Source organism: Rhinatrema bivittatum, chromosome 2, assembly GCF_901001135.1.
Source record: "Rhinatrema bivittatum chromosome 2, aRhiBiv1.1, whole genome shotgun sequence".
NCBI lineage: Eukaryota > Metazoa > Chordata > Amphibia > Gymnophiona > Rhinatrematidae > Rhinatrema > Rhinatrema bivittatum.
Window position 1 is genome coordinate 156,055,258 of NC_042616.1, and position 26,326 is coordinate 156,081,583.

The window sequence follows — 26,326 nt, forward strand, 5'->3', positions numbered from 1 at the left end:
AGCTTAAACTTCTCCATTAATAGGGGAAAAACCACACTAGAAAGCTGTTAACACAAATGTGAGAACCACGCATTTCAAGTCAACAAATGTTATAAATTACTTGAAAATTTGCCAAAATCAGGGAGTAGGGACACCAACTTTTACACACAGATAAAAATAGTATTCCATTTCTTAACTTCTGCTAAATTCATTGAATATTCATGAGAGGATGTGTCAAAATATGACAAAATTTAACATTGGATCTGAACTTTTTATATAGGTTTCAACTCAACCCCCAGAGACAGTAACTTTCAAACAAGCGTGTGGGTGCATATATATGCATATGCATCGTTCAGCATGAGCTCAGGGTCGTGGCAATTTTGTAACATACACATGTAAAATAGCTTAGGCACTATATGTGTGCACCAGTTTTGCAGATGGGTGCGCACAGCCACTCATATCCGGGTATGTGCTGCGCAAGTGGGGGAATTGTATAACAGGCACGCGTCCATCAGTTCATCTACCAGTTCGTCCAGTGTAGAGCTAGGTCCTCCAAACCCCCCTGGTTCTTTAGCCTATATTCCTCCCAGTTACCCCAGACCCCTTAAACCACCCAGGGATGCTTGTTTTTTGTTTATTTAAACGTATACCTCCTCCATAACAGAAATAAAGTTATGTAGCAGAGAAGCTGGGCACATGCCCAGCCACTTAGGTACTTGCATGCACATCTCCTGGCCCTGCCCTGCAACGCCCATGCCCTGTCCACACCAAGCCCCTTTTTCGTTCCAAGTGAGAGATGTGCATGCATGTAGGCGCCATTTAAAAATGGGTCGACGTGTGCATGTTTTACATGTGTGCATATCCCTTTTAAAATTCACTTTTTAGTACTTTAAAAATACTTCTTACAAAATATTTGCATCTTTTGAGACCAATGCTCTAAAGTGTGAAATGTGTGCACCATTTAGTTTTTATTATGGGCTATCTTGTTATCAGGAATTATATGCAAAGAAATCCAATAGCACAACAGTATGCATAGTTTTCCTATGGACTATTGCAAAAAAATACATCATTTTCAGATGTAGCTAAATTATCTGTGAAATGACATTTGTGAAGTGTTTAGTGGACATAGTTAATGAGCTACTTTGTATAATTTTGTAGTGTAGCCTTTGCACTGCTGAAATTATAGAAAAAAAAAATCAAGACATTCAGTTTCAGGATATCAGCTCTCTGCACATGACTATACCCATGGACATGACTATGTTCTCCTCCTCATAGAAAGGAAGCCTTTGTCTAGCTCCTGCAAAATCACCCTACGGCAAATGAAACCAAGCAACATTTAAATGTGAAGTTGTAATCTGCCGAGATTTCCAGATAGGTGGAATAGAAATAGATTAAATAAATAAATTAGGATTAAGATTGTGATAAAACTAGCTAATAGATATTTGTGGGGGGGGAAAAAAATCAACTTCATATGCTAAATAAGCCAATAGCTTACATTTTCCCCACCCCCCACTCTCAACACCGGCTCCTACCGCATTCGCGCCCACCGAGTGTATGCTTCTCTGGGCTGTGAGCAGGATGGGCACTGCTCGCGGCCCGCTGAATCTCTACTCCTCTGCTGCGAGCAGGATAGGCTCCGCTCACAGCCCCACATGGCTGCTCTTCAGCACCCTAGGCAACCGCCTAGCTCACCTAATAGGATGCGCCGGCCTTGCTTCTATTTGCCACATTTTAGTAGTCTGGGTTCCATGTTTTGAAAAAGTAGTAAAGCGGCTCCACATATCACAGAAAAGACAAATCTCTTTACAATGGTTTTTAGACCAGCCCCCAACTATCTAGCAGGCAGTGCATTATCTGCTTCATTACATTGTGCATGAGCTTCATCATCCCTTGTCAGATATGTAAAGTTCCTCTGCTGACATCACCAACATCTATAATGCAGAAGAGGAAGCATGCAATATCACAGCTTGAGCATGCTCCAACACAAAGTAAGAGCAAGAAGGTAAAATATTTGCCCATAGTACAATCACTATGATGCCATATTTAAAATATGCTCTGAAACACACACCCCTATTTGATAGGAAACATTAGGAGAAATACTTGAATGTATCCACTTTGAAGTACCAAAAAGTGGAATATAAATCAAATTAATAGAATAGGGATAAGCAAAAAATAATATGACTTAGAAAACAACTCAAATAGTAATAAAATGATGCAAAGGCTGGGCATGTACAAATAGGCCATCACCACAATCATCACCTTGGTAAAGGGCATGATTTGAATTGATAGTGGTTCTCCAACACAGACTCTTAAAATCTTCTGATGGCTTTCCCTGATTGGGATATGCAGATATGCTCCCTTCTCATCTGCCCCTCTGGCTTCCTTGAAAGGGCATCTTAGTCTTCTTGGTGTGGAATTTTCAGGCTGGTCTATACTGCCTCAACTCTCTTGGCCAAGTGTGAAAGTTTCTTCCACTTCCTCTGGAGCTATCTTTTGCTAAGCTCTGGAACTTAAGATTCCCTCAGATCCTTCCCCACCATCTCCTGGAGGCACAGAACTACTGGCATCCTGTCCTGCTATAGGATGCGATGTCAGAAAAAGTATTCTCTGCCTCCACCTGCAAGTGAGCAGGGGTAACCACACGTATCTGAATTAGTCTGTCTAAATTCCATCAAAAATAAGTGTGTCTAAACAATCTCAAGTTGTAAGGAAATTTTTCTGTAGATTTTCAGGGTTCTTGCTTCACAAGCAGTAAAACTTGAACAGCATCCCACATGGGTATTACACATTCAGGTCTAGCTTTTAAACAAAATGTTATGTTTTTGTGTAATTTAACATAGGCTATAATTTAATAAATTAATATAATTTATAAATATATAAATATATATATATAATAAATTTAATATAATTTAATAAAATTTAACATTTTTTGTGTAATTTAACATAGGCTATAATTCAAATAAAAATTTCATTTTAAGATGATCACTTACAGTAAAATGAATTTGGAAACAATATAACTTTAAGAAAGGAGGACCAATACTTGTTTGCAATGTGCCAAGGCAGAAACCCCAATATTAACCATTACTGGAAGTGTTAGACATGTAAAAGATAGCTTCCTATCCTGTACTCTGCATACAAAATACTTACTGCTTACTTTTATGATTTGTGGTTTTTGTCTTAGAAAGAAAAGAAAACCAAAATGATTTACTATTTATTATAAGAACATGCAGAACACTTTAACCAAAGACAAAACTAAAGGAAACAATCATGCAAAACATAACCTAGTAAGCTAAACATTAAAAATAGGTTGCAAGAGCTCCATTAACATCTAGCTAAATATTTTCTTATAGTACTTTGGTGATGCACATGCCCTTGAAGCTTGCAAAATGCAGCTCTTGTTGGAATGCATCAGCTCAATGGTTGCTACTACGCTGCACAGGAGTCAATAGTTATAGGCACTTGTTAACCAGGGCTTTAAAAAAAAACAAAAAACATTTTGACACTGTATTGAGGCCAACTTCTGGGTAATAATTATTAGCAGCTATAGCCAGAAATGCCATATAATCAATGCCTGGTGTCTTGTGCACTAGCAATTGAAGCTAAATTCTGTTTTATCAGTCAAAACTACAGATTTGTGCTATGCAGGTGCTTCCATTCACTGCTCCATCTTCAAAACTGTAATTTATTTTTTTCATCCTATATTGTTAAAGCCTATTTTTCAAAAAGCAGTTATGAACTGGCTCCAACATTTAATAAGAATATAATCTCATCTCTCTAAAACAAAGACTTTACCTTCTAAAATTAGAGCTACTTAGCATATATTAAACATGCCACATGCTGTGTTCAGAGAAGTGTTTTATCATATTTCAGAGAAAGCAGAAAACAGAAGCATAGCTGCTTGAACACTACCTCTATCACTCAGTGTATGACGCTGAGCAAGTCAGTCACAACCATTGTGTACTCCTATTTGAAATGTTAATACCGGTAATAATAATTAAAAAAACAAACATGTAGGCTCTTTGTGAAGAAACATGGTCATTATGTATTTTATAAATTTCAGCATCATCAAAATCATTGTTATACAATCATGAACATTCAATTAGGGCACAAAAACCCTTCTTTCCCCCCACTTATTTCTCAAAGTTTTCCAGCTATTTTTTTTTCAATTGTAATTTTACAAGATTTAGATGTCTGCCTCTGCAAGTTAGTCAACTTTCATGCTAGCAGTTAATGCGAAAATATCCCTCCTTGGCTCCTGAAGCGCTCTTCTGCTGTGGTTTTAGGAGTTACATTTAAAGACTGCACAACATTCTCCCGAAAGCACAATAAAACTAAGTAATTGTTAGAGCAATGATTTATTTTTATAGTTGTAACAAATTTAAGTAAAAAAAATCCTGCAAATGTACCAATTATGACAATGTTAAAATTAAACAGTGCTGAGCTTTTGCAACCCTGAGATATCTACATGCAGTTGGGTGTAAGCCTTAGTGCTCAGGTTTAATTTGCATTAACACCTAGCAACCTTTCTAAACTGATTCTGCATGTGAATTATCTTCACAGACAGATGTATTATCCAGCATTCAACACCTGTGAGGGTTAATGTGGCCAAACTAAGGTGCAAAGTTTACCACACCATAGGTGGCACTGCTAACCCTTCCAGGACCCTGAACACAAATTGGGCCTCTGGGCTATAACATCCCTCTTCCCATAACCCCCCAAAAAAAACTTTGGTGGTGCAGTGGATCCTATGCCCCTTAAATATGTTTTAGGGGAAAAAGTAGAAACTTTCTTTTCAACAAGCATTTATTTAGTTTGTTGGTTTAGGCTTTTTGAGCTGGCCATGCATGTCTAGGTATTTATGTTCTCTTGGATGGTGTGGGGTTTTATCATTCATTTGATGTGATTGCATTGATACTTATCTTATACGCAGCTAGCAGCAAGTATTTCAGGCTATTTGGATAAAAATGTTTCTAAATACATGCTCACTGTCTCCTTAGTCTTCACCAATATACAAAAAAGTGCTATGTACCAACAGTTCATTTAAATCCATACAAAAAAAAAAAAAATACAGAGTAATTCTGGGCATTCATTCAGGCCATGCTGGTAAACTGCCACTTTAGAAATTTTTCAGGAAGCAATTTTGCTCATGTGGAGTGACTTGTATGAAAATGTGAAGATACTATCACAAATTTTCATGCAGTTTCAGCCAGGCACAAATAATTGTACCTAAACATGACCCGTGAGTATCCCCTTTCTATGGGTGCAAGTATTTACAAAGCACATTATTCTCAAGATAAGATGTATTGGGACAGATTTTAAAAAAATACGTGCAGGCGTACTTTTGTTCACTCAACCGGCGTGAACAAAAGTACGCCGGATTTTAAAAGATACGCGCGGTAGCAGAGCCGCACAGCCTGCCTCCCTTCCCTCCCAGGCCGCTCCGAAATAGGAGCGGCCTGGGAGGGAACTTTTGTTTTTGTCCCCCCCCCCCGCACCTTTCCCCTATCTAACCCACCCCCCGGCCCTACCTAAATCCCCCCTACCTTGTTCGATGGAGTTACGCCTGCCATTGGCAGGCGTAACTCGCGCAGGCTGGCCAGGCCCTGACACAGGCCGCTGTGTCGGGGTACTCGACCATGCCCCTGGACCACCCCAGACTGCAGACGCCCCCCAGGACCGCCCAGGCCCCGACACAGGCCGCTGTGTCGGGGTAGTCGGCCATGCCCCTGGACCGCCCCAGACTGCAGACGCCCCCCAGGACCGCCCAAGCCCCGACACAGGCCGCTGTGTCGGGGTACTCGACCATGCCCCTGGACCACCCCAGACTGCAGACGCCCCCCAGGACCGCCCAGGCCCTGACACAGGCCGCTGTGTCGGGGTACTCGACCATGCCCCCGGATCACAGACATGCCCCCCGGACCGCCCATTTTATCTAGCCCCGGGACTTTGCACGCGCCGACGGCCTATGCAAAATAGGCACGCGCAGGACTTTTAAAATCTACCCCATTGTGTATTGCCGCTGAAAAGGAAAACGCAGAAAGAGAAAAAGAAATTCCCTTAAGTTATAATATCAGTGTGTCAATGGGGAGGGGCTCTTTGTAGAAATCATTTGCCTAGAGACCAGCATTTGGTCTCTAGGCAAATGATTACTTATACAATTTGGTTTTCATACTCTACCTATTACGCTCTACTGGTTAACACATACTTTTAGTTTTTATTTCAAATACCTATTAAAATCTTTTAGTAGAACCTACATTTTACCATACCTTATCCATAGGATTTTAAGGGATTAGTAATAATTTAACAAAATGTCTTTCATTCAGTGCAACAACTGTGGTGCTAATGTCCCAAGTACTATCATTTGGAGAATGAAAGGTTTGCCTTCAGCTGTCTGCAATTAAAATGGAGGCGATTTATCAGAGGAAGGAATTGTCCCGTTTCAATTAACCTCCCCTTCCTTGAACCATCCAGTATCTCTCGCCCATTTCCCACAGAGGTTTCAGAAATCCAAAAAAAAAATGGTTTATAGTGGGCTCTGTTAGAGTAAGACATGTGACAGACACCCATTTTCCCCAACTTTGCAGCATCAACCTCCACTCCCACAGATGTCAGACATTCAGGATTCAAAAACCCAGGAACAATTGAGTAACAGTAGTCTCTGGCAGAATAAGGCCTGCGATGAAGAGATACCCACTCTCCCCACTTACTCCTACATAATGCCTTTTCTGCATTGGAGAATGAAGAAACTTCAGCAATAGAATTTGAAGTGATGTCTGAAAGAAGTCACCCAATGGCACCATTTTGTTAACTAAAATGATGGGAAGGAAGCTGATCAATTTTGTGGAACACCATTGAGTATGAAGCCCATGTTGATCACTATATTTGTTAGAGCGGTTTAAAATGGAGCGGCTTGGTATATACGAGCGGTAACCTGGGTCTCCATAAAATTTAAAGGTGATGTTGGTGTGACGGTTATTCCCCTGATGAAACCGTGAAGGTGAAACAAGGGCCCCTTGTAGGGTGTTATTTTCTTGAGTGTTATCCTCCTGAAATTGAAGGGATATTACAGTGTTGAAAAGGCAGATGCCGTATGATAGATTCAAGTGATTGATTTACTAACAGACACATCATTGAGGTGGGCATGCCAAGTGATGGGATACCGAGGCGTTTCAATGACGTGACATGATATTGAAGTGTTTAAACGACATCACAGTTTCGAAATGATGGAAAATATATGAAACATTCAAGTGGTACTCTTATGAGGATCATCAAAGACGGAATTGACAGTCATGAGAGATAAATGTTCATGTAATGGAAATGTGACAGTTGTTTTAGATACGCATAGATAATTAATTGATCAGCATGTCATATATAAAGGCAAATGTATCAGTAAATTGATCAGCCTATGGCAGTGTAACAATTATTGAATGCTGATTTTTAGTCATGTTTTATATAATCAATGTTTAACCACAGTGGTGTTTTCGATGTTATATGAGCTGTGTCTCATTTTTTTAGTGAAGAGGTATGTTTTTAATGGATGAATGGGTATGAGTGTGTATGTGTGTCATGTTGGTCGTTATTGTATATTACTTATGTAAAGTTTTGGAAAATAAATATTGACTCATTCACTTTTTGTGGTATTTAGTAATCTATGAGAGTTAAATGTAATTCCATCCACATTTTGTTACATTTGTCTGTAGCAGGAACGAAGATGCTAAGTGAGAAATTCAGATTACATGTTATCAGACATTTAAAACTAATGAAATTGGCAAGTCACCCCCAAGCAATACAGGAAGTGGGAGGAGAAAATAAAATAAATTAGCTCACAAAAGCAGCAAAGATGACTAGAAAGTACAACAAAATCAAGGGAGAAAAACGGGAAAACTATTACCACAAATGCTTGTAGTTTGGGCAATAAAATCCCAGATCTGCAGGCCCTAATAATGGAAATGGACTTGGACGTTGTTGCTGTTACGGAGACATGGTTCATGGATTCTTATAATTGGGATATGGCCATACAGAGCTATAACTTGTTAAGGAAAGATAGGGAGGACATAAAAGGGGGAGGAATAGCTCTTTAAGTGAAAAAAAAAATTCCATGCAACTACACTGCAAGGAATGTGGGGTAGAGAACAAGCATTATGGGGCATCCTAAAAAAAAAAAAAAATAGATTGTGCATCCATTTTTACTGGAGGGGTTTACAGACCTCTGATTCAAAAGGAGGAACTAGACAGAAATCTGGTCAAAGACATCCAGAAGGTGGAAAAGAAAGGAGAAGTGCTGATTGTTGGAGATTTTAATCTGAAAGACAGATTTGGAGAATCCATTCTGTAAAATCTACCAGAAATAGAGAGATAGTGGATGCCCTGCCTGGGGCTCTGTTCAAACAAAAGGTAATGGAACACATGAGGGAGGGAGCTATACTCAACCTAGTGCTCACTAACGGAGATAGTGTCAAATTTCCGAGTGGGGGCCCACCTGAGCATCAGCGATCATCAAATTGTATGGTTTGACATCAAAAATAGGATACACAGATGTCACACGAAGACCCAAGTTTTGGATTTCAAAAATACAGACTTCGTTGAAATGGGGATGTACATGGAGGTAGAATGAGAAGACTGGGAGAAAATGAGAGAAGTGGAACAGTAGGCTAAACTAAAAGAAGCAATTACAAAAGGTAACAAATCTATATGTTAGAAAAGTAAACAAAGGTAAGAGAAATATCAATCTGGTTCTCAAAAGAGGTGGCTGAAAAAATAAAGGCAAAAAGAACAGTCAGGAAATATAAAGGATCCCAAAAAGAGGAACACAGGGAAAAATATCTGGTGAAACTGAGGGAGACAAAGAAAGAAAATCAAGAAAGCAAAAACTCAGGCAGAAGAAAGGATTGGCAAAAGGGTAAAGCGAGGTGAAAAAACATTTTTCAGATATATCAGTGAAAGGAGAAAGGTCGGAAGTGAAACTGAAAGGTGACAAAGATCAATGGGTGAAGAGAGACAAAGAAATAGTGGAAATATGAAACAAATACTTCAGTTCAGTGTTCACTAAAGAAGACCCTGGAGAAGGACCATTGCTAGTTGACAAGACTGTGGATGGGGGTGGAGTAGACAAAACTCCATTTACAGAAGAGAATGTATGGGAAGAGCTAGGAAAACTGAAAGTGGACAAGGTCATGGGGCCGGATGAAGTACATCCCTGCTGGCAGGTGCGCTGAAAGACCTGTTCAGTAGATCCCAGGAAACAGGAATTGTGCTGTGAGATTGAAGGAGAGTGGTGGTCCCACTTCACAGAGTGGGAGCAGAGAGGAGGCTTGAAATTACAGACTGGTTAGCCTCACCTCGGTGATGGAAAAATTAATGGAGTCTCTGCTGAAGGAATGGATAGTGAACTATCCAGTTGGTTGCTTGACCCAAGGCAGCATGGATTCACCAGGGGAAGGTATTGTCAGACAAGCCTGACTGATTTTTTTGATTGGGAGTCTAGAGAATTGGATCAGGGAAGAGCATTCGATGTGATTTGCTTGGATTTTAATAAAGCTTTTGATACGGTCCCACATAAGAGATTCGTGAACAAAATGAGAAGCTTGGGAGTAGGTGCCAAGGTAGTAGAATGTATTGCAAGCAGGTTGACTGAGAGGAGACAGCATATAATGGTAAATGGAATCTAGTCCGAAGAAAGAAATGTGTTAAGTGGAGTACCAAAGGGATCAGTTTTGGGACCAATTCTGTTCAATATCTGTGTGTGCGAAATTGCAGAAGGGATAGAAAGAAAAAAGTTTATTTGAAAACGATACTAATATCTGCAACAGAGTGGACATGCCTGAAGGAGTAGAGAAAATAAAAATTGATTTAAGAAAGCTTGAAGACTGATAGAGTGTTTGACAGCTGGGATTCAATGCCAAGAATCATGCATCTGGGGTGCGGAATCCAAAAGAGCTGTATGTGATGGGGGTGAAAGACAAATGCCACAGACTGGGAGAGGAACTTTGGTGTGATAGTGTCTGGTGATCTGAAGGCAGCGAAACAATGTGGCAAGGTGATAGCTAAAGCCAGAAGAAGGCTGGGCTGCATTGAAAGAGGATTAACCAGTAAGAAAAAAAAAGATAGGCGATAATGCCCTTCTACCGGTTCTTGGCGAGGCCTCACCAGTATTGGTGCCTGTACATCAAAAAGTATAAAGACAGGCTAGAGGCGGTCCAAAGAAGAGCAACCAAAATGGTGTGGGACCAGCAACAGAAGACTTATGAGGAAATGCAGAAGGACTGGAATTTGTATACCCTGGAAGAGAGGAGGTGCAAGGGAGATATGATACAGATTTTCAGATTTCTGAAATGTTTTAATGATGTACAATTGTCACACCTTTTCCACTGGGAAGCAATGGGGTCATGAAACGAAACTCCAGGGAGGACCACTCAGAACTAATGTCAGGAAATATTTCTTCCCAGAGAGGGTGGTGAATGCCTGGAATGTCCTTTTAGAGGAGGTGGTGAAGACGAAAATAGTGAAGAAATTCAAAGAGGCATGTGATAAACACTGTGGATCCCTAAAGGCTAGAGGATGGAAATGAAGAAAAGAGTGCATGGAGGTAACTTGCTGGTGTGGTGGTTGCTACCCTCAACAAATAAGCCTTGATATTTTTGATGCAACTCCAACACTGCTCTCTGCTTCCATGGCAAGGGTAAAGGGAAATTGGATTCAAACAGAATCAGAGGGCCCTGACTTTTATGGTCTGGGAAACTGATAGCATGGGGGTTAACCAGCACAGTGCAGCAGATACTAGCATAAGCTTGCTGGGCAGCCTGGGTGGATCATTTGCTCCTTTTCTGCTGTCATTTCTATGTTTCTATGTAAGATGGTCCTTTTTTAAATTTTTATATGTTCTTATAAAAAAAATTAAGAGATATGTTCTTTCATCCGACAGGAATACCCAAAAGGAGTCCATCTATCTTAAAAAAAACCTAAAATTAAGTCAAATCTGTTCTCTATATAGCAATGACACACTTTGGATAATCCAGTATTATGTCACAGATTTTCTAGAATGCTGCTAGTTGCAACCCAAAGATGTCCAAATGTTGTCATGTGGCTCCTAATAAAATGTCAAGTTATATTTAGAAAAGCCAATCCAAGGGGTTATTCTATTCAGAAAGAACAGCACTGTCTATCTAAACTTACAGATTCAAGATATTTTTCTAAGTGAAATAAACTCAGGAAGACCTTACAGCCCTTTAGTTCAAAATTCCACTACCTGGCAACAAGGAAAAAGCAAAAGCACTAAACAAATACTTTCATTCAATGTTTGCTGAAGACAGGGTTGGAGAAGGAACTCAGCTAGTTTGAAAGGATATTTACCTATGGAGATAGGGTGGATGTCACACTATTTACAGAACAGGGTTCATACAGAACTAGAATAAAACAACGAATGGCAAAGCTACGGGGGCTGGGTGGAATGCATCCTAGAATATTAAGGCAGCTCAGAGAAGTTCTGGCAGATCTGATGGATCTGTACAACTGATCTTTGGAGAAGAGAATGGTTCCATCGGACAGGAAAAGGGCAAATGTTGTACCTTTTCATAAAAGTGGTAGAAGGGAGGGAGCTGGAAATTACAGGAAAGGATAATGATGTATCTTGAATTCAATGGAATGCAGGCGTTGAGGCCAAATGGTTTTACCAAAGGGAGATCATGATAGACAAAACCGATCAAGTTCGTTGACTGGATGATTGTAGAATTAGAATGGCGGACAGGTAATGGATGTCGTGTAGTGGATTTCAGCAAACTTTTCGATACTCTCTTATATAGGTGGCTGATTAATCAACTGAGTAGCCTGAGAGTGGGTCCTGTGGTGGCAGAATGGATTGGACACTGGTTGAGGGATTGATGATGGTGTCTAGAATTCGTTCTGAGATCAAAAAAGGGAGATTAGTACCTCAGGGATCTGTTCTAGGGCTGGTTCTGTTCTACATATTTGTGACAGATATTGCAAAGGGGTTAGAAGGAAAAGTTTGTCTTTTTGCAGATAACACTAAATTTGTGACAGAGTGGAAACCCCTGAGGCAGTAGACAGAATGAGAAGCAATCTAAAAAGAGATTGATGGATGTTCAAGTATTATTGACAGTTACGACTAAATGTAAAAAAGCACAGAATCATGTTTTTTTTTTGCAGTAGGAATTTATTTCTTGCCTTTCAAAACCTGTGTTTTTGAAAGATACACTTCAGGTAGGTACCTATCCCAGAGAGGGTTTATAATCTAAATTGGTATACCTGGGGCAATGGCAGACAAAGTGACATGCCCAAAGTCACAAGTAGCATCAGTGGAAGAAGCAGGTTTTGAATCCTAACTTTCCTGTTTCTCTGCCCATTACTGAAACCAATAGGCCACTCCTCCTGCATTGGGGGGGATTCAGAAATTCAAGGGAACAGTACGCACAGGGGGGGGGGGGGGTGAGATACGGACAGGCATCAGTCATGAGGGAAACCTCAGGGTGATCATATTTCATGATCTCAAGGTATGAAACAGTATGATAAGGGTCTTGTATTTTCAGTCCCAGTCGGAGGGAACAGGCTAACTCAGCCTGGGAATCCTGACCAGGGTCGGAAGAGTGGTCCTACCAGTCTACTCCCTAGTTGGTTTGGATACCCCTCCGGGCTGTTTTCAGGATTTTGACCTTTTCTTGGTAGGAGCCTTGCTGGACACCTGGGCCTTTCCTGGATTCAGGGAATGGGGAACCCTGTGTTCGGGACACCCAGGCATAGGGAAGACCTGCCCATCTGAGGTGGTGACCCGCTGCAAGGGATAACTCTGATGTTATCTTCAGTTAAGGGAAAGGACTATTAAGTTAGACATCCAAGGAGAAAGATTGTTTGGTTGCCCCTTCCTACCTGCAGAGAAGCAGGGTAAGAAAACCTGCCTACATCCAGGGATCATCCCTCCCCCCCTGGATCCCAAGGAGAGTCAGATGCTGAGATAAATTTAAAGAAGTGGAATAACCTACTAACTGTGAGTGACAGAACTGTAAGGATTCTAGAGGATGCCCATCAGCCCCTGGGGAGAGAGAGACAGTTTACTCTCCGAGTAAGGACAGAATTTTTGGCCATTCGTGGAATGGGTTTCCCTAACCAGCTGAAAGGTTACCCTCCCCATCGGGACATCCATCTCACCTAATCCAGGAGGGTGGCAGGATCCCTTGCCTGTTGAAAGATTCCTGCACAGAAAGTGGTGAAAACTGTAATCGAGAAGAGAGACTGTGGTGCTGGAATCATATTTATTGTGCCATCTGCAACTATTTCCTTCAGTAAACTTGTTTGGGCACTAATTCAGTTGAGTCCAGTGTATTAATTTGGCACACAGCACTCACAGAAAGAGACCCCTCTCCCAGGGAAGACTTCAAGGATGCCAGCCACCCCTGCACTGGACCTGAAAGGAACCATTTCTCCCCAAGCCAGAGGATCCAGAACCTGGGGAAAGGGGCAGAGAAAAGAGCTGGTCAGGGTTCCTGTCCCAAATAAATACTTTTATGGTTTCACCCATGCAGGACAGACACACCGGGGTTGGGTACTTTAACAAGGTATAGGAGGCTCCGGGCAGTCATAATGGGGCTGATGTACTTAAAGCGCACTATAACAGCATGGGTAAAACATGTTCACTAACGCGCTATTTACAAAGGCTCCCAAAGCTGAAAAAGAATGTGCTGTTTAGCTAATATGTCGGCATGCTAAATGTTAATGCACCAGCTCATACTAAGTAGTATGAGCTCCCCCTCCCCCTCCCCACCCACCCCCGTTTAGATAACCTCTTTCATGTATCACACTTTTATAATTTTACTTATATAATCTAATCTGTTATTTGTATGCTCTGAATGTTCCTTATTTAATTATCTAATTACGCAAAAATTGTAAAGCCTGTTGCTCAGTTCTGTTATATGTAAACTGACGAGATGTTCCCAACGTTCGTCGGTATATAAAAGTTACTAAATAAATAAATAAATAAATAGTATGCTAACAGCCTCATTAGTAGGCTATGTACATGGCCCCAGAGCAGATTTAAGTACCTTGGTACTTAAAACATAGCTTCTGACAGGAATAGAAGTATACTGCTAGCCTCCATTCCCCCTAAATTTCCTAATGAGGAGATGGACCTACATCCCCACCAGCCTATGTGTGTCCAATTCTGCCTTGGTAGTAACCTAACACCACCCATGCTGAAATGTATGCACTGGTATGGTTATGGTTAGTACATCAGCCCAAACGAAAATAGCAGAGCTGCACACTATTGCTTCTTGGTGCTCTGCACTCAGAGGTGCATATTGAAACTAATGACCCTAATCCATTAGCAGTATATTTGCAGGTTTCACAGCATTAAATAAAGCTACTTTAAAGAAAAGTCATCCTATTTATAAAGCTTGCTTGGAAAGAAAAGTAATGCAAATTTTATTTCCACAGAGAGAGAATTAAAAGTACCCAACGGCATGTTTTAAAACAGAGGCTCTTAACCTGGGGTCCAGGATGGGCTTCACAGGGTCCATGAACCAGGTACTATTTTGTGTGTATGTATTCATGTGCATTTCTTCTGGGGAGGGGGTTCATAGCTTTCCTCAGATTCTCAAAGGAGCCCATGACCCCCCCCCCAAAAAAAAAAAGGTAAGAGCCATTGTTTTAAGAGAAAACAAATTAGTTACAACTCCATGATTTGGTCATAGTACAAACTAATAATTAACATATTAGCATAGTTAGGGACCTATATACTAAATTGTTTTCCTATAGAAACAAACAGGTAGAAAACCTTTAGTACATAAGCCCCTTATAGTTCCTCTGCAAACTGTTTTACCACACTGTGCAAACATCCACAAAGCAGAAGAGGTGGAAGAGAAACAAAAGTGTTTGACTGCTGGTATAATTAAACTGTTTTGGGTTTTTTTTTTTTTTTGGGGGGGGGGGGTGGCGGTTATTGTTAAGACACTGATGAATTCTGTCAGCATGTAGCAAATCCTCTCAATGTCTTAACCTGCAGGCATTTTATATACCGGGTTCTCATACTGAGGGTCTGCCTTGCACTGCCACTGTTAAATGGACTATGCAAAACAGCCATGTTTTAAATCCCATCCAACTGCAAACCCCAAACCTATCAACTGGCAGAAGTAAGACTGTTACCAAAAGAGGCCTGAAGGCAGCAATCTATGGATATTCTTTAGTAGAGATGTGAATCGGAACCGGAATCGGTTCGGATTCCGGTTCAGATTCACATGCGGGTTTTTTCCCCATCGGGCCCGATTGCGTTTTGTTTATCGGCTGCCAAGCCGCTGACACAGGACCCCCACTGGTGGTCCAGTGGGGGTCCCGGGAGCGATCTCCCGCTCCGGGCCGTCCTCCGGCTACCAGGCCGTCCTTTGCCCTTACCTTGTGACAGGGTATCAGTGCCATTGGCCGGATCCTGTCACATGGTAGGATCACTGGATGGCCGGCGCCATCTTGTGCTCCTACCATGTGACAGGGGCTGACCAATGGCACCGGTAGCCCCTGTGACATAGTAAGGGCAAGGCTATCGGCGCCATTTTGGTTCCTTGCACCCGACGGCACAAGTGCAGGAGATCGCTCCCGGACCCCCGCTGGACCCCCAGGGACTTTTGACTAGCTTGGGGGGGCCTCCTGACCCCCACAAGACTTGCCAAAAGTCCAGCGGGGGTCCGGGAGTGACCTCCTGCACTCGGGCTGCATACGGCTCCCGTCGGGTGCCAGGAACCAAAATGGCGCAGATAGCCTTGCCCTTACTATGTCACAGGGGCTACCGGTGCCATTGGTCAGCCCCTGTCACATGGTAGGAGCACAAGATGGCGCCGGCCATCTAGTGATCCTACCATGTGACAGGATCCGGCCAATGGCACGGATACCCTGTCACAAGGTAAGGGCAAAGGACGGCCCGGTAGCCGGAGGATGGCCCGGAGCGGGAGATCGCTCCCGGGACCCCCACTGGACCACCAGGTACCTGTAAAAAGGTTTTGGGGGGGGGTCGGGAGGGTGGGGGAAGCTAAGGGGTTACTTTTAGAGTCGGGGTGGGTTTAGGGGATATTTTTGTGTGCCGTTTTTCCCGCCCTCTCCCAAAACGATAAGGGAAGCCCCACGATCAATATCGTGGGGTTTTCCTATTGTTTTGGGAGAGCCCCCAATTTCTGACAATTTTGAAAATATCGACGATATTTTCAATCGTCCAAAGCTCAATTCACATCCCTGTTCTTTAGTGTTCATCTTGGGATTTAGTGCACTCACAAAATGTACTCATGATTGAGTCACCAGTGACTCCTTTATGAAAAAAAGAGACACTGCGCAGGTCTTGACATTTCGATACCTCCCTAGCAGCAATCTGAAGCGGAAGACGGAGAGTCAAAAATGCCACTATCAACTGGATTCAAAATCTATGACTGGGCCAAGATTTCCCTGAAGAAAATGGGAAATTTGGCAATTCTGAAACATCCAGCAGCAGGGTTTTTCCCTCTTTCAGACTCTGCTTTCATGTTCAGTTTTCTTCCTTTGAAGAAGTGTAACATTGTGTTTCAGCTGTCTTTTCCTCTAGCCTTATTTATTCAGCCATCAACTGGTTGTTCATTGAAAAACCCCTGCTCAATATCGGGCCGATACAGTAAAATCCGTGGGTGAGCCGGCGCTCCGAGGAGAGTGCCCACTCTCCCAACGCGCACCCAGGCCACTCTCCTGGGCGCGCGATCAAGTATTTAAATGAGGGCCCGCGGTAAAAGGAGGCGCTAGGGACACTAGCGCGTCCCTAGCGCCCCCTTTTTCATAGAAGCGGCTGCTGTCAGCCGGTTTGACAGCTGCCGCTCAATTTTTCCGGCGTCGGTTCTTGCGCCTGCTGACAGCCACGGGTTCGGAAAATGGACGCTGGCATAATTGAGTGTCCATCTTCCGACCTGCCGGCCGTGGGCACATTTTAATTTTTTTTTATTTTTGGGGCCTCCAACTTAATATCGCTATGATATTAAGTCGGAGGGTGTACAGAAAAGCAGTTTTTTCTGCTTTTCTGTACACTTCCTCGGTGCCAGCCTTTGGGCAGGCGTTAATTTTTGAAAGTAAAATGTGTGGCTTCGCTGCTTATTTTGCTTTCTGTATCGCACGGGAATGTCGAATAGGCCCATCAACATGCATTTGCATATTGTAGGCGCTATTAGTTTCAGGGGGGGGGGGGGTTGGCCGCGCATTTTCGATGCTCTATTACCCCTTACTGTATAAGGGGTAAAGCTAGCGCGTCGAAAACGCGCGTCCAAACCCAGGCTAACAGTGCGCTCCACCAGAGTGCACTTTACTGTATTGGCCCGTATGTTGGCAATTATTTTCCTACAGGCCGATGCAATACAGTGTGCTCAGCTGAGCACACGACTTTATTGGTGCTCGGACGTGCGTCCAAAACCCCTCATGCAATAAGGGGATTAGCGTATCCAAAATGCATGTGTCCAAACAACCATGAAGCTAATACTGCTCATCACATGTAAATTCAAGTTGATGAGGCTATTACCCACCAATGCAAAAAAAAATAAAAATAAATAAAAAGTGCACCCGACCTGCACATTTTTACTCTCAAAAATTAATGCCTGCCCTGGAGAAGGCATTAATTCTAGAGAAGCCCCAAAAGTTTACAGAAAAGCAGAAAATACTGCTTTCTGTAGTTCCTCTGACTTAATATCACCACAATATTAAGTCGGAGGAAACTAAAAAAGCAGAACTGAAAAAAATAAAATGTGTCACAGTAAGTCAGGTTAGGAAAACAAATGCTCAACTAACCAGTATCCATTTTCCTAACCCATGGCTGTGTACAGGTTAGGAAAAGTGAGGCTCGTAAAGCTGAGTGTCCGTTTTCCTAACGCGCTTACAGCCACCTCTCCTGGACACCCGATGCCGAGGAGGCGCTAGATGCGCACAATTTTCCCCAGCGCCTCTTTTCTACCGCGACAGCCCATTTAAAAATTAAATCAAGCGCCTGGGAGAGGTGGATAGGCACGCAATAAGAGAGGAGGTGTTCAATGATGATGATATTGCATCGGTCTGCTAGCGATTCAGGAGACCTACCAAACTTGTCTTAAGAAACTTTTCAAAGAAAATTCGAGTATGTCTGAACTAACGTTTCTAGATTGTGAACTCCTTTTTTTTTTAAAGCCACACCTCTTATCTAATGCTAATCACTTCTACAGAACTACTTGACGTGCACAGCACTGTAAAAATTAATATAAGAGACAGTGCTTTCTCAGTACAGTTTACGATCGAATCCTTCTAGTGTATTAAAAAGAAAAGTCAAATTGTTTTTGAGGAGGTGTAAATAAAAGCACAGCCTATTATCGACCGCATATGCATATTATTGACAGTTTTCTGAAAACATGTAACACTTGTCAAGGGAACAATCGGCAAAGTCCCAGGACACTGAAGTTTTATTAACTCTGGGCCTGCAATATACCCCAAGGACCAAGAGTAAAAAAGAATTTCAAATAGATGCCGACCAGTTAAATAAGGCAGAAGGGATCCTCCGAATCGCCAACACTTCAGCCTTTAGCTTTCGCCAAGTCTCTGGCGTGCTCAGCAGCTGGGAGCAGAGCCTCCCGCAACCCGACAGATCCGCGTGCACCTCTCTGCCGATCTCTTATAACAAACGTCAAGACTTTAGCACTTGCCTCTTCGCAACAGAAACAGAAGATGCGTCCTGAGGGGGAAAGCGGTCCAAAGATGGCCGACGCACCGTCGCCGTCCAGGCTCTCTCTCGCAAAAAGCGTGGGACCTCACCGCAGGACATTCGGCCTGCCCGGGACAGGGTGGAGCCAAATGTGGCAGGGGGCGGGCCGCTGCAAGCCCCGCCCATTATTGCCCGTGGCACAGGCGGCAGACTAGGCTGGGATTGGAAGTGCACTGAGGCTCCTCCCGCATTCCCAAGCCAGGAGCGGGCTCCAGAGTCCGGAGGTCATAATGCTGGCAACTGTCAGGGATCGCCATTTACCCATGACGTCCTTGCCAGAGTGTACTGCCACCTCTAGCAGGGCACGGTTACCTACTCTAATATTTGTTGGTAGGCATTCCATTTGCTCCTTGCCTTGCGTTCTAACGCTTTATGGGCTTGATTTACCAAGATTTTTTTTTTTCATATGGACGTGGAATAGGAAAGAAAAGCCTTAGTAAGTAAAGGCTATATTTTCCTTATTCTTATTTATTAAAGGTTTTTCCCCTTTAGCACAGAGCTGCAGAAAATCTTTCATAAATGAAGCCTAGAATTGTTCTACATACACATAATAATAAATCAGTTTGGTATGATGTGGTTGATAACTGTAAGAGTGAACGATTCTTCCAATTCCACCTATCACTTTTCCTGTTACATTAACTGGGCCTAATTGTATTTCCCAAGCAGCGTGCCTTCAAACCTGATCAGATGTGCCACGGAAAAGTCACCACTGCCTGCTCCAATCCAGGCCAGCACCTGGGCTCTGCCTTCAACATCTCACAACATGAGTCACAAGCATGGCTCTTGAACTTGTAGGAACTCCTTTCTGAGAATGTGTAATCAATCATGCATGCTTCTTATTATACTAGCTACAGCATGACCTTCTGGAGTTTGGTCACAGATAGCTGGGACCCACTTTTGGAGCACACACATCATCTTTCCCCTCTTGAGCCTCCACCAAAATGGGGAGAGTATGCACTGAACACTGGATGCAACTAGGGTTGGGCATTCTTTTGCAACGAAACATAAATTACTGATGATATTTCCTATTTGGTTGCATTATGTGGGTATAAAAAAACCAAAAGAAAAATCATGACATTTTGTGTTTCTTTTTTTTTCTTTTTTTTAATTGGAAAAAAAAAACACATGCAGAACCCACCCCAGCCCTTCCTGTTTATTAAAATATTCAGCCCCCCCCCCCCCCCCCCACCCCACCAGCTGACACCCCTTGCTCACCCTAGGCCACCCTCCCAAACCTTCCAGGACTCACCAAAATGTCCCTGGAGGTCGAGTGGGGGGTCCGAGAACGAAATCCTGCTCCCAGGCCCCGCAGCTGCCATTATTCAAAATGTTGCAGGCTGCCCATTGCCCCTATCATGTGACAGGCACTATCCAATGGTTCCTCCTCTGCTGTTAGGGGCCAAGCATCACCCTTTGAACAGCATAGTTCAAAGCATAACACTCAGGTCCTGGCAGCAGAGAAGTAGGACTTGTCCCAAGGCAGGTCATTGCTGCTGTCCTTCTCCTATCCCCGAGGAGGAGGGTGCGTGAGATCGGGGGGGGGGGGGGGGGGGGAGAAGACACCATTGTCACTGCCACAGCTTCCAGTGCTACTTCTCCTGGCTGGGCCTGATCCTCTATCTCCTGCAGATATTTGGTTGGGACCAGACAATTCTGCAGCAAGGGTCAAACCTTGCAGCCCTTACCATGACAGAATCAAAGAAGACCGAGAGCCCTGTAATTAAACATGTTGGGGCCGATGCAATATAGTGCAGTCAGCCTAGTGCACAGCCTGATGCAAGGTTGGACAAGTATTTTGGACACACTAGAATAACTCCTCCCAATGCAATAATGGGCTTAGCCCATCCAAAATGCGTGTCCAGAATATGATGAATGATATTCTGCAAGATTTACTGTACCAGTGCGTGGAGGTACATTTAGATGATATCCTGATTTTCTCTCAGGACATCCAGACACACCAGGCAGACGTGCTAAAGGTACTACAAAGGCTACGTGACAATTGCCTATATGCGAAGCTCGAGAAGTGCGCTTTTCACCAGGAATCAGTGCCCTTTCTGGGGTACATCGTTTCCAAGAACGGCTTCCAGATGGACCCTCAAAAGCTGAAAAGCATTCAAGAGTGGCCTCAACCCACTGGCTTAAAGGCATTGCACCGTTTCCTCGGCTTCACAAACTATTACCGTACCTTCATCAAGCACTATTCCACCCTAACAGCACCACTCACGGTGGAACAGGTAAAGTTCACCAGGGATCATCATCAATTATCATCGAGTTTATCGGCGGCCATTTTCATTACTGGCAGATGGCCGGTTATGAAAACCGACGCTGAGTTTACCGGCATCGGTCTTCATAACCGGCAGCTGCGGTGGGGTCACGTTAGCAAGGAGGCACTAAGGTCGCGCAAGTGACCCTTGTGCCTCCTTGCTAGCGCGACCCCCTAATTTGGGTATTGCATGGCGCCCCCTTTGCGGACACCATGCGCGCATTAGGAGAGCGGGCGCTGACTTTTCAGTGCCCGATTTCCGCGCTTTATATTGCAGCGGCTCCAATGAATTTTATTTGTAAATCCAAGTAACAGGACAATAAGAAACAATAGTAGAATCTTAAGTTGAATAGCTGAATACAATCCAATATGCAAAACAGATTCAGTATTTTCACACTCTTCTTTGAGCAGGAGGAATCCTACTCATATTCCAGTTTAGCCTCAAGGTCTCTGGGATAGCCTCATTATTTATTTATTTATTTATTTAAATTCTTTTCTATACCGACGTTCATGGCACAAGTCATATCGCATTGGTTTACATCCAACGAAGGTTTACATCAAACAGAGGAGGGTTAACAAAAAAAAAAATTAATTAGAGAGTCATTTTATTAAAGCTTTCCCAGACTAGGATTATACCTTTTCTCTTAGTAAGGTGTAAGGTGTCATTCCTCTATGAGGCCACTAGCACATCTTAGCACTTTTCTCCAACTTGGAATCATAATTGTTCCTTGTTGTAGAAATCTTTGGATGCCTCAAATGCCCTGTCTATCCTCAGGACGCTAGAAACAACACTTCACAGATGCCAGGGGGTATCTTTTATAGACTTTACTAGCCCCATTCCCCGTAGAGGGAATGCACCTCCCCTTATCATTATCCTAATCTTCTTCCTGAATCTCTCATTTCTCAAATAAGCATTACCTCATCCTTACCCTAACGCCCTCCTGCCGGCAGCAAGAGTCACATTTAACCAAACATCATCTGCTGCCATGAGGCCAGTCTTGCAGCTCTTATCATGAGACCAGTCTGGCAGCAGTAGGAAATAACATTTTGATAAACGCAATTCTTGCTGTCACCCAATCCATTAACCGGCAGGGCCATGAGTGGATCCCATCCTGCTCATGACCGAAGAAGTAGAAAAAGGCCTGGTGCCAGCTCAAGTAAAACCCACCTGCTCGAGGCTGAAGAAAAAGAAAAAGGTCTGGAAAGGCCGCAAGCAGATCCACGTGACCAAAGAATAAAGAGGCTTGGTGGGCCTGCTAGTGGAGTGCATCCCACTCACGGCCAAAGAAGAAGAAACAGGCCTGGAGAGGCTGCAAGCAGAACCACTCCACTTGTGGTCAAAGAGAAAGAAAAAAGCCCAGAGAAGATGCGAATGGAGCCCATCCTGCTCCTGGCCAAAGAAGAAAGAGACCCAGCTAGCTCACTAGCAGAGCGCACCCAATCGTGGCTGATGAAGAAGAAAAAGGCGTGGAGAGGCCGCAAGAGGAACCCATCTCACTCGCAGACAAAGAAGAGATGCCAAGGTGGGCTGTGAGCGGAGTCCATCCCACTCACTGCCAAAGAAGAAAGAGGCCTGGTGGGCCTAGGACAACAGCCACAGAAGAAGACGAGATGCCCAGGATCAGGAGCTCATAAGTCTGAAGAATTTGTATAAGGATATGGGCGAGTGAAAGGGGGCATGTGTCTGTGTGAGAGAGACAGAGGGCATATATGCATGTGTGAGAGAGAGAGTGGGGGTGTGAATGTGATGTGTGAGAGAGAGAGGAGTCTACACCATACGAGGTCTTCCACGAATTGAGAGTGTGGGGCTCCGATATAATTCTTAATACATTCACAGCCTACTGGCTTTTTCATTGATTCAGAACTTCAAACCATTAATCCAACATGTTCACCCGGAACTGACGTTCTCGTATGGAGAAGCCCGAGGAGACGTTCTAGTATGCGTGAAGCCCGAGGAGAACGTCAGTTCCGGGTGAACAAGTTGGATTAATGGTTTGAAGTTCTGAATCAATGAAAAAGCCAGTAGGCTGTGAATGTATTAAGAATTATATCGGAGCCCCGCACTCTCAATTCGTGGAGGACCTCGTATGGTGTAGAAATTTTCATGTGCACTTGAAGTTGTGTGAAGCATTTTGACATTTGAAGAAATTTGAAGATATTGAAGTTTCGGTACTAGTCATGTGTTGAAGACATCCTCATGGATATTTGCGTTTTGGTGATGAAATTTGCTCCTTGAAGAATTAGATCGTTGAAGACGCTGAAGTTCTTTAATTTGTCCCTGAAGAAGCCCTTTCTCAATAGGGTTAAACAAAGTTCTTTGTTGGACTTGATTCAATGTAGAAGGATCTGATTTAATTAAAAGCAGAAGGATTCGTCATATAATTTTGTTGATGAATTTAATGGAGCAACAAAAATGTTTTTTATGAGAAACATATTCAAAACGTTTATTGGATTTTATGTGAGATGAGTGATGAATGTATGGGTATGTGTGAGTTAGACAGATTTTAAATGTCTAGTTAGTCATAGCATATGTGATTGTATGTATAATAAAAGTGTTGAAACTATATATTATAAAGTATAGTTCTTCTTTTGGTGTGTGTATTTGCAGATGAAGCAAGTGAATGGTGGATGGAAAGTGATTTCTGAAGTCCCTCATCTCCTATCGGGGAGTGATCTAGGATGTTAATTGTCTATATATATCTTTGCTGGCTAGTCCTGGTAATTTCTGGCATGTTGGAAAATCTTTTAGCTGCAACTCTATCAGCACATTCAATGCAAACTGCAAGAATTGTACCACTGCATAATCTCATAGTGAATGGCTATCAAATAAGTCTCAACCAACAAACCCACACTTACTGTACTCCAGTGTACCGAATCGTTTCTCAACAACTCCAAACCAAAAGAGGTATCACCAGTATATACTGTCTCATTAATCATGCAAAAAACCAAATATATGTAGGCCCCTTACTAACAGAGTCTGTATTGTGTAACAGATCCTATTTTCGTATAGGGTCACCTTACTTTAATTTAAATCAACGATAGTCCATTTTTTTGAAAATTTTTCATTATAATAAAACCTGAATGTCACACATTCTGAACGAGAGGACACAGATACTCATCTACTCCTTGGTAGTAGTGCACCCGACACAGCTGTGTTTCGGACGGAACCCGTCCTGCTTCAGGGGGTGTCCTTCGAAGTCTGTTTCTTTGAGAGCGTCATAGGGAAGCCTTGTCGATCCTTGGTAACATCTTTTCTTAATGATCCATGGCAGCCCCGTTGGACTGCGTCTCTTTTTTTGAAATGGCGACCGCCTCCAGCGGAAGTTAAATACCCTAAAACCGGAAGTCAATTGAAACGGAAACATCCAGTCGTCTATCACGTCCGTGTGTGACGACACGGGCAGTCCACAGAACTCACTGCATACGGCAGTACGATCTTCCAAGCTCCTCCCCCCAGGCGAGGCTAAGGTGCGCACTAACTCCCCGTTAGTGCGCACTAACTCGATTTAGTGCGCACTAACTGAAAATGATACAAATAAACACTTTCCAGGTCACTGAAGGTCAGTTAGGAATGAATATGTGTTCCTATTGGCTGGCTGCCCTCTTATCTATTGATGTTACCAAGGTTACCACTGAGGTGATGGTTGGGGGGATGGGAAATGGAACTGGAAACTAACGAACACCAACAGAAAATGTAACAAAGTGTTCACACTTCCCAGGTCAGTAAAGGTCACTTAGGAATGAATATGTATGTATGTATTCCTATTGGCTGGCTGTGCTCTTATCTATTGATGTTACCAATATGGTTGGGGGGATGTGAAATGGAAACAGTTGGAAGCTTGACAAAAAAAGTAATGTAATGATCAGCACTCACGTGACTAGAACTTGTCTGTTTATTATTTTTGTTAGCAGGCACCTGAAATGCTAGTGCATGTTGAATTTGCCAATCACTGTGCATTTTAGAAAGGTGGTCCTGGCTGGAACTGTACACAGTTCAAATATATGTAATTGATTGTTGGTAAGTGTATTTTTTAAGTAGCCACACTGGCACCAGTATGTTTACTTTTCCTCCTACTTAACTCACTAGCTCAGCTTTGTAAGAAGGGCTTCTCTGCTTGTGTGTTGTTTTTGTTTGGTGTGAGGAGAGCAGAAACATCAGATCTTTATTCAATCTACTACAGTCATCTCTTACAGTGCCCTATCCCTATTAATACCAGGAGTGTTGTGATCTTCCTGCACACAGTGCCCTAACCCTGATACCAGTCTGAGACAGCTCCCTCCCTGCATTACTAGTGAGAGGCTGGCTTCACAGACAGGGGGGAGCTGCCTGACCCTCACTCCTGACTTCCCCCATGTCCCAGCTAGTGAATGGTGTGTGGGTGAGGGGGGGGGGGAGGATGGTGAAGTCTGAGACAGCTCCCTCCCTGCATTACTAGTGAGAGGCTGGCTTCACAGACAGGGGGGAGCTGCCTGACCCTCACTCCTGACTTCCCCCATGTCCCAGCTAGTGAATGGTGTGTGGGTGAGGGGGGGGGGGGAGGATGGTGAAGTCTGAGACAGCTCCCTCCCTGCATTACTAGTGAGAGGCTGGCTTCACAGACAGGGGGGAGCTGCCTGACCCTCACTCCTGACTTCCCCCATGTCCCAGCTAGTGAATGGTGTGTGGGTGAGGGGGGGGGGGGGGTGGATGGTGAAGTCTGAGACAGCTCCCTCCCTGCATTACTAGTGAGAGGCTGGCTTCACAGACAGGGGGGAGCTGTATGACCCTCACTCCTGACTTCCCCCATGTCCCAGCTAGTGAATGGTGTGTGGGTGAGGGGGGGGGGGAGGATGGTGAAGTCTGAGACAGCTCCCTCCCTGCATTACTAGTGAGAGGCTGGCTTCACAGACAGGGGGGAGCTGCCTGACCCTCACTCCTGACTTCCCCCATGTCCCAGCTAGTGAATGGTGTGTGGGTGAGGGGGGAGGAGGATGGTGAAGTCTGAGACAGCTCCCTCCCTGCATTACTAGTGAGAGGCTGGCTTCACAGACAGGGGGGAGCTGCCTGACCCTCACTCCTGACTTCCCCCATGTCCCAGCTAGTGAATGGTGTGTGGGTGAGGGGGGGGGGGAGGATGGTGAAGTCAGAGACAGCTCCCTCCCTGCATTACTAGTGAGAGGCTGGCTTCGCAGACAGGGGGGGAGCTGCCTGACCCTCACTCCTGACTTCCCCCATGTCCCAGCTAGTGAATGGTGTGTGGGTGAGGGGGGGGGGAAGGATGGTGAAGTCTGAGACAGCTCCCTCCCTGCATTACTAGTGAGAGGCTGGCTTCACAGACAGGGGGGAGCTGCCTGACCCTCACTCCTGACTTCCCCCATGT

General features: G+C 43.7%; 1 protein-coding gene across 2 annotated transcripts in view; it reads right to left on the bottom strand.

The window, feature by feature from the left end:
• The window catches only part of PTER (phosphotriesterase related), a 93,442-nt gene extending 74,657 nt beyond the window's left edge, over nt 1-18,785 (bottom strand). Inside the window, exon 1 of one of the 2 annotated variants that reach the window (XM_029588768.1) lies at nt 18,645-18,785. The gene's annotated coding sequence lies outside the window, so the exon portion shown is untranslated. Of the gene's footprint in view, nt 1-18,473; nt 18,613-18,644 lie in introns of those variants that run through there. The other variant, XM_029588773.1, reaches the window with a different exon arrangement.
• Nucleotides 18,786-26,326: the final 7,541 nt, after the last annotated feature.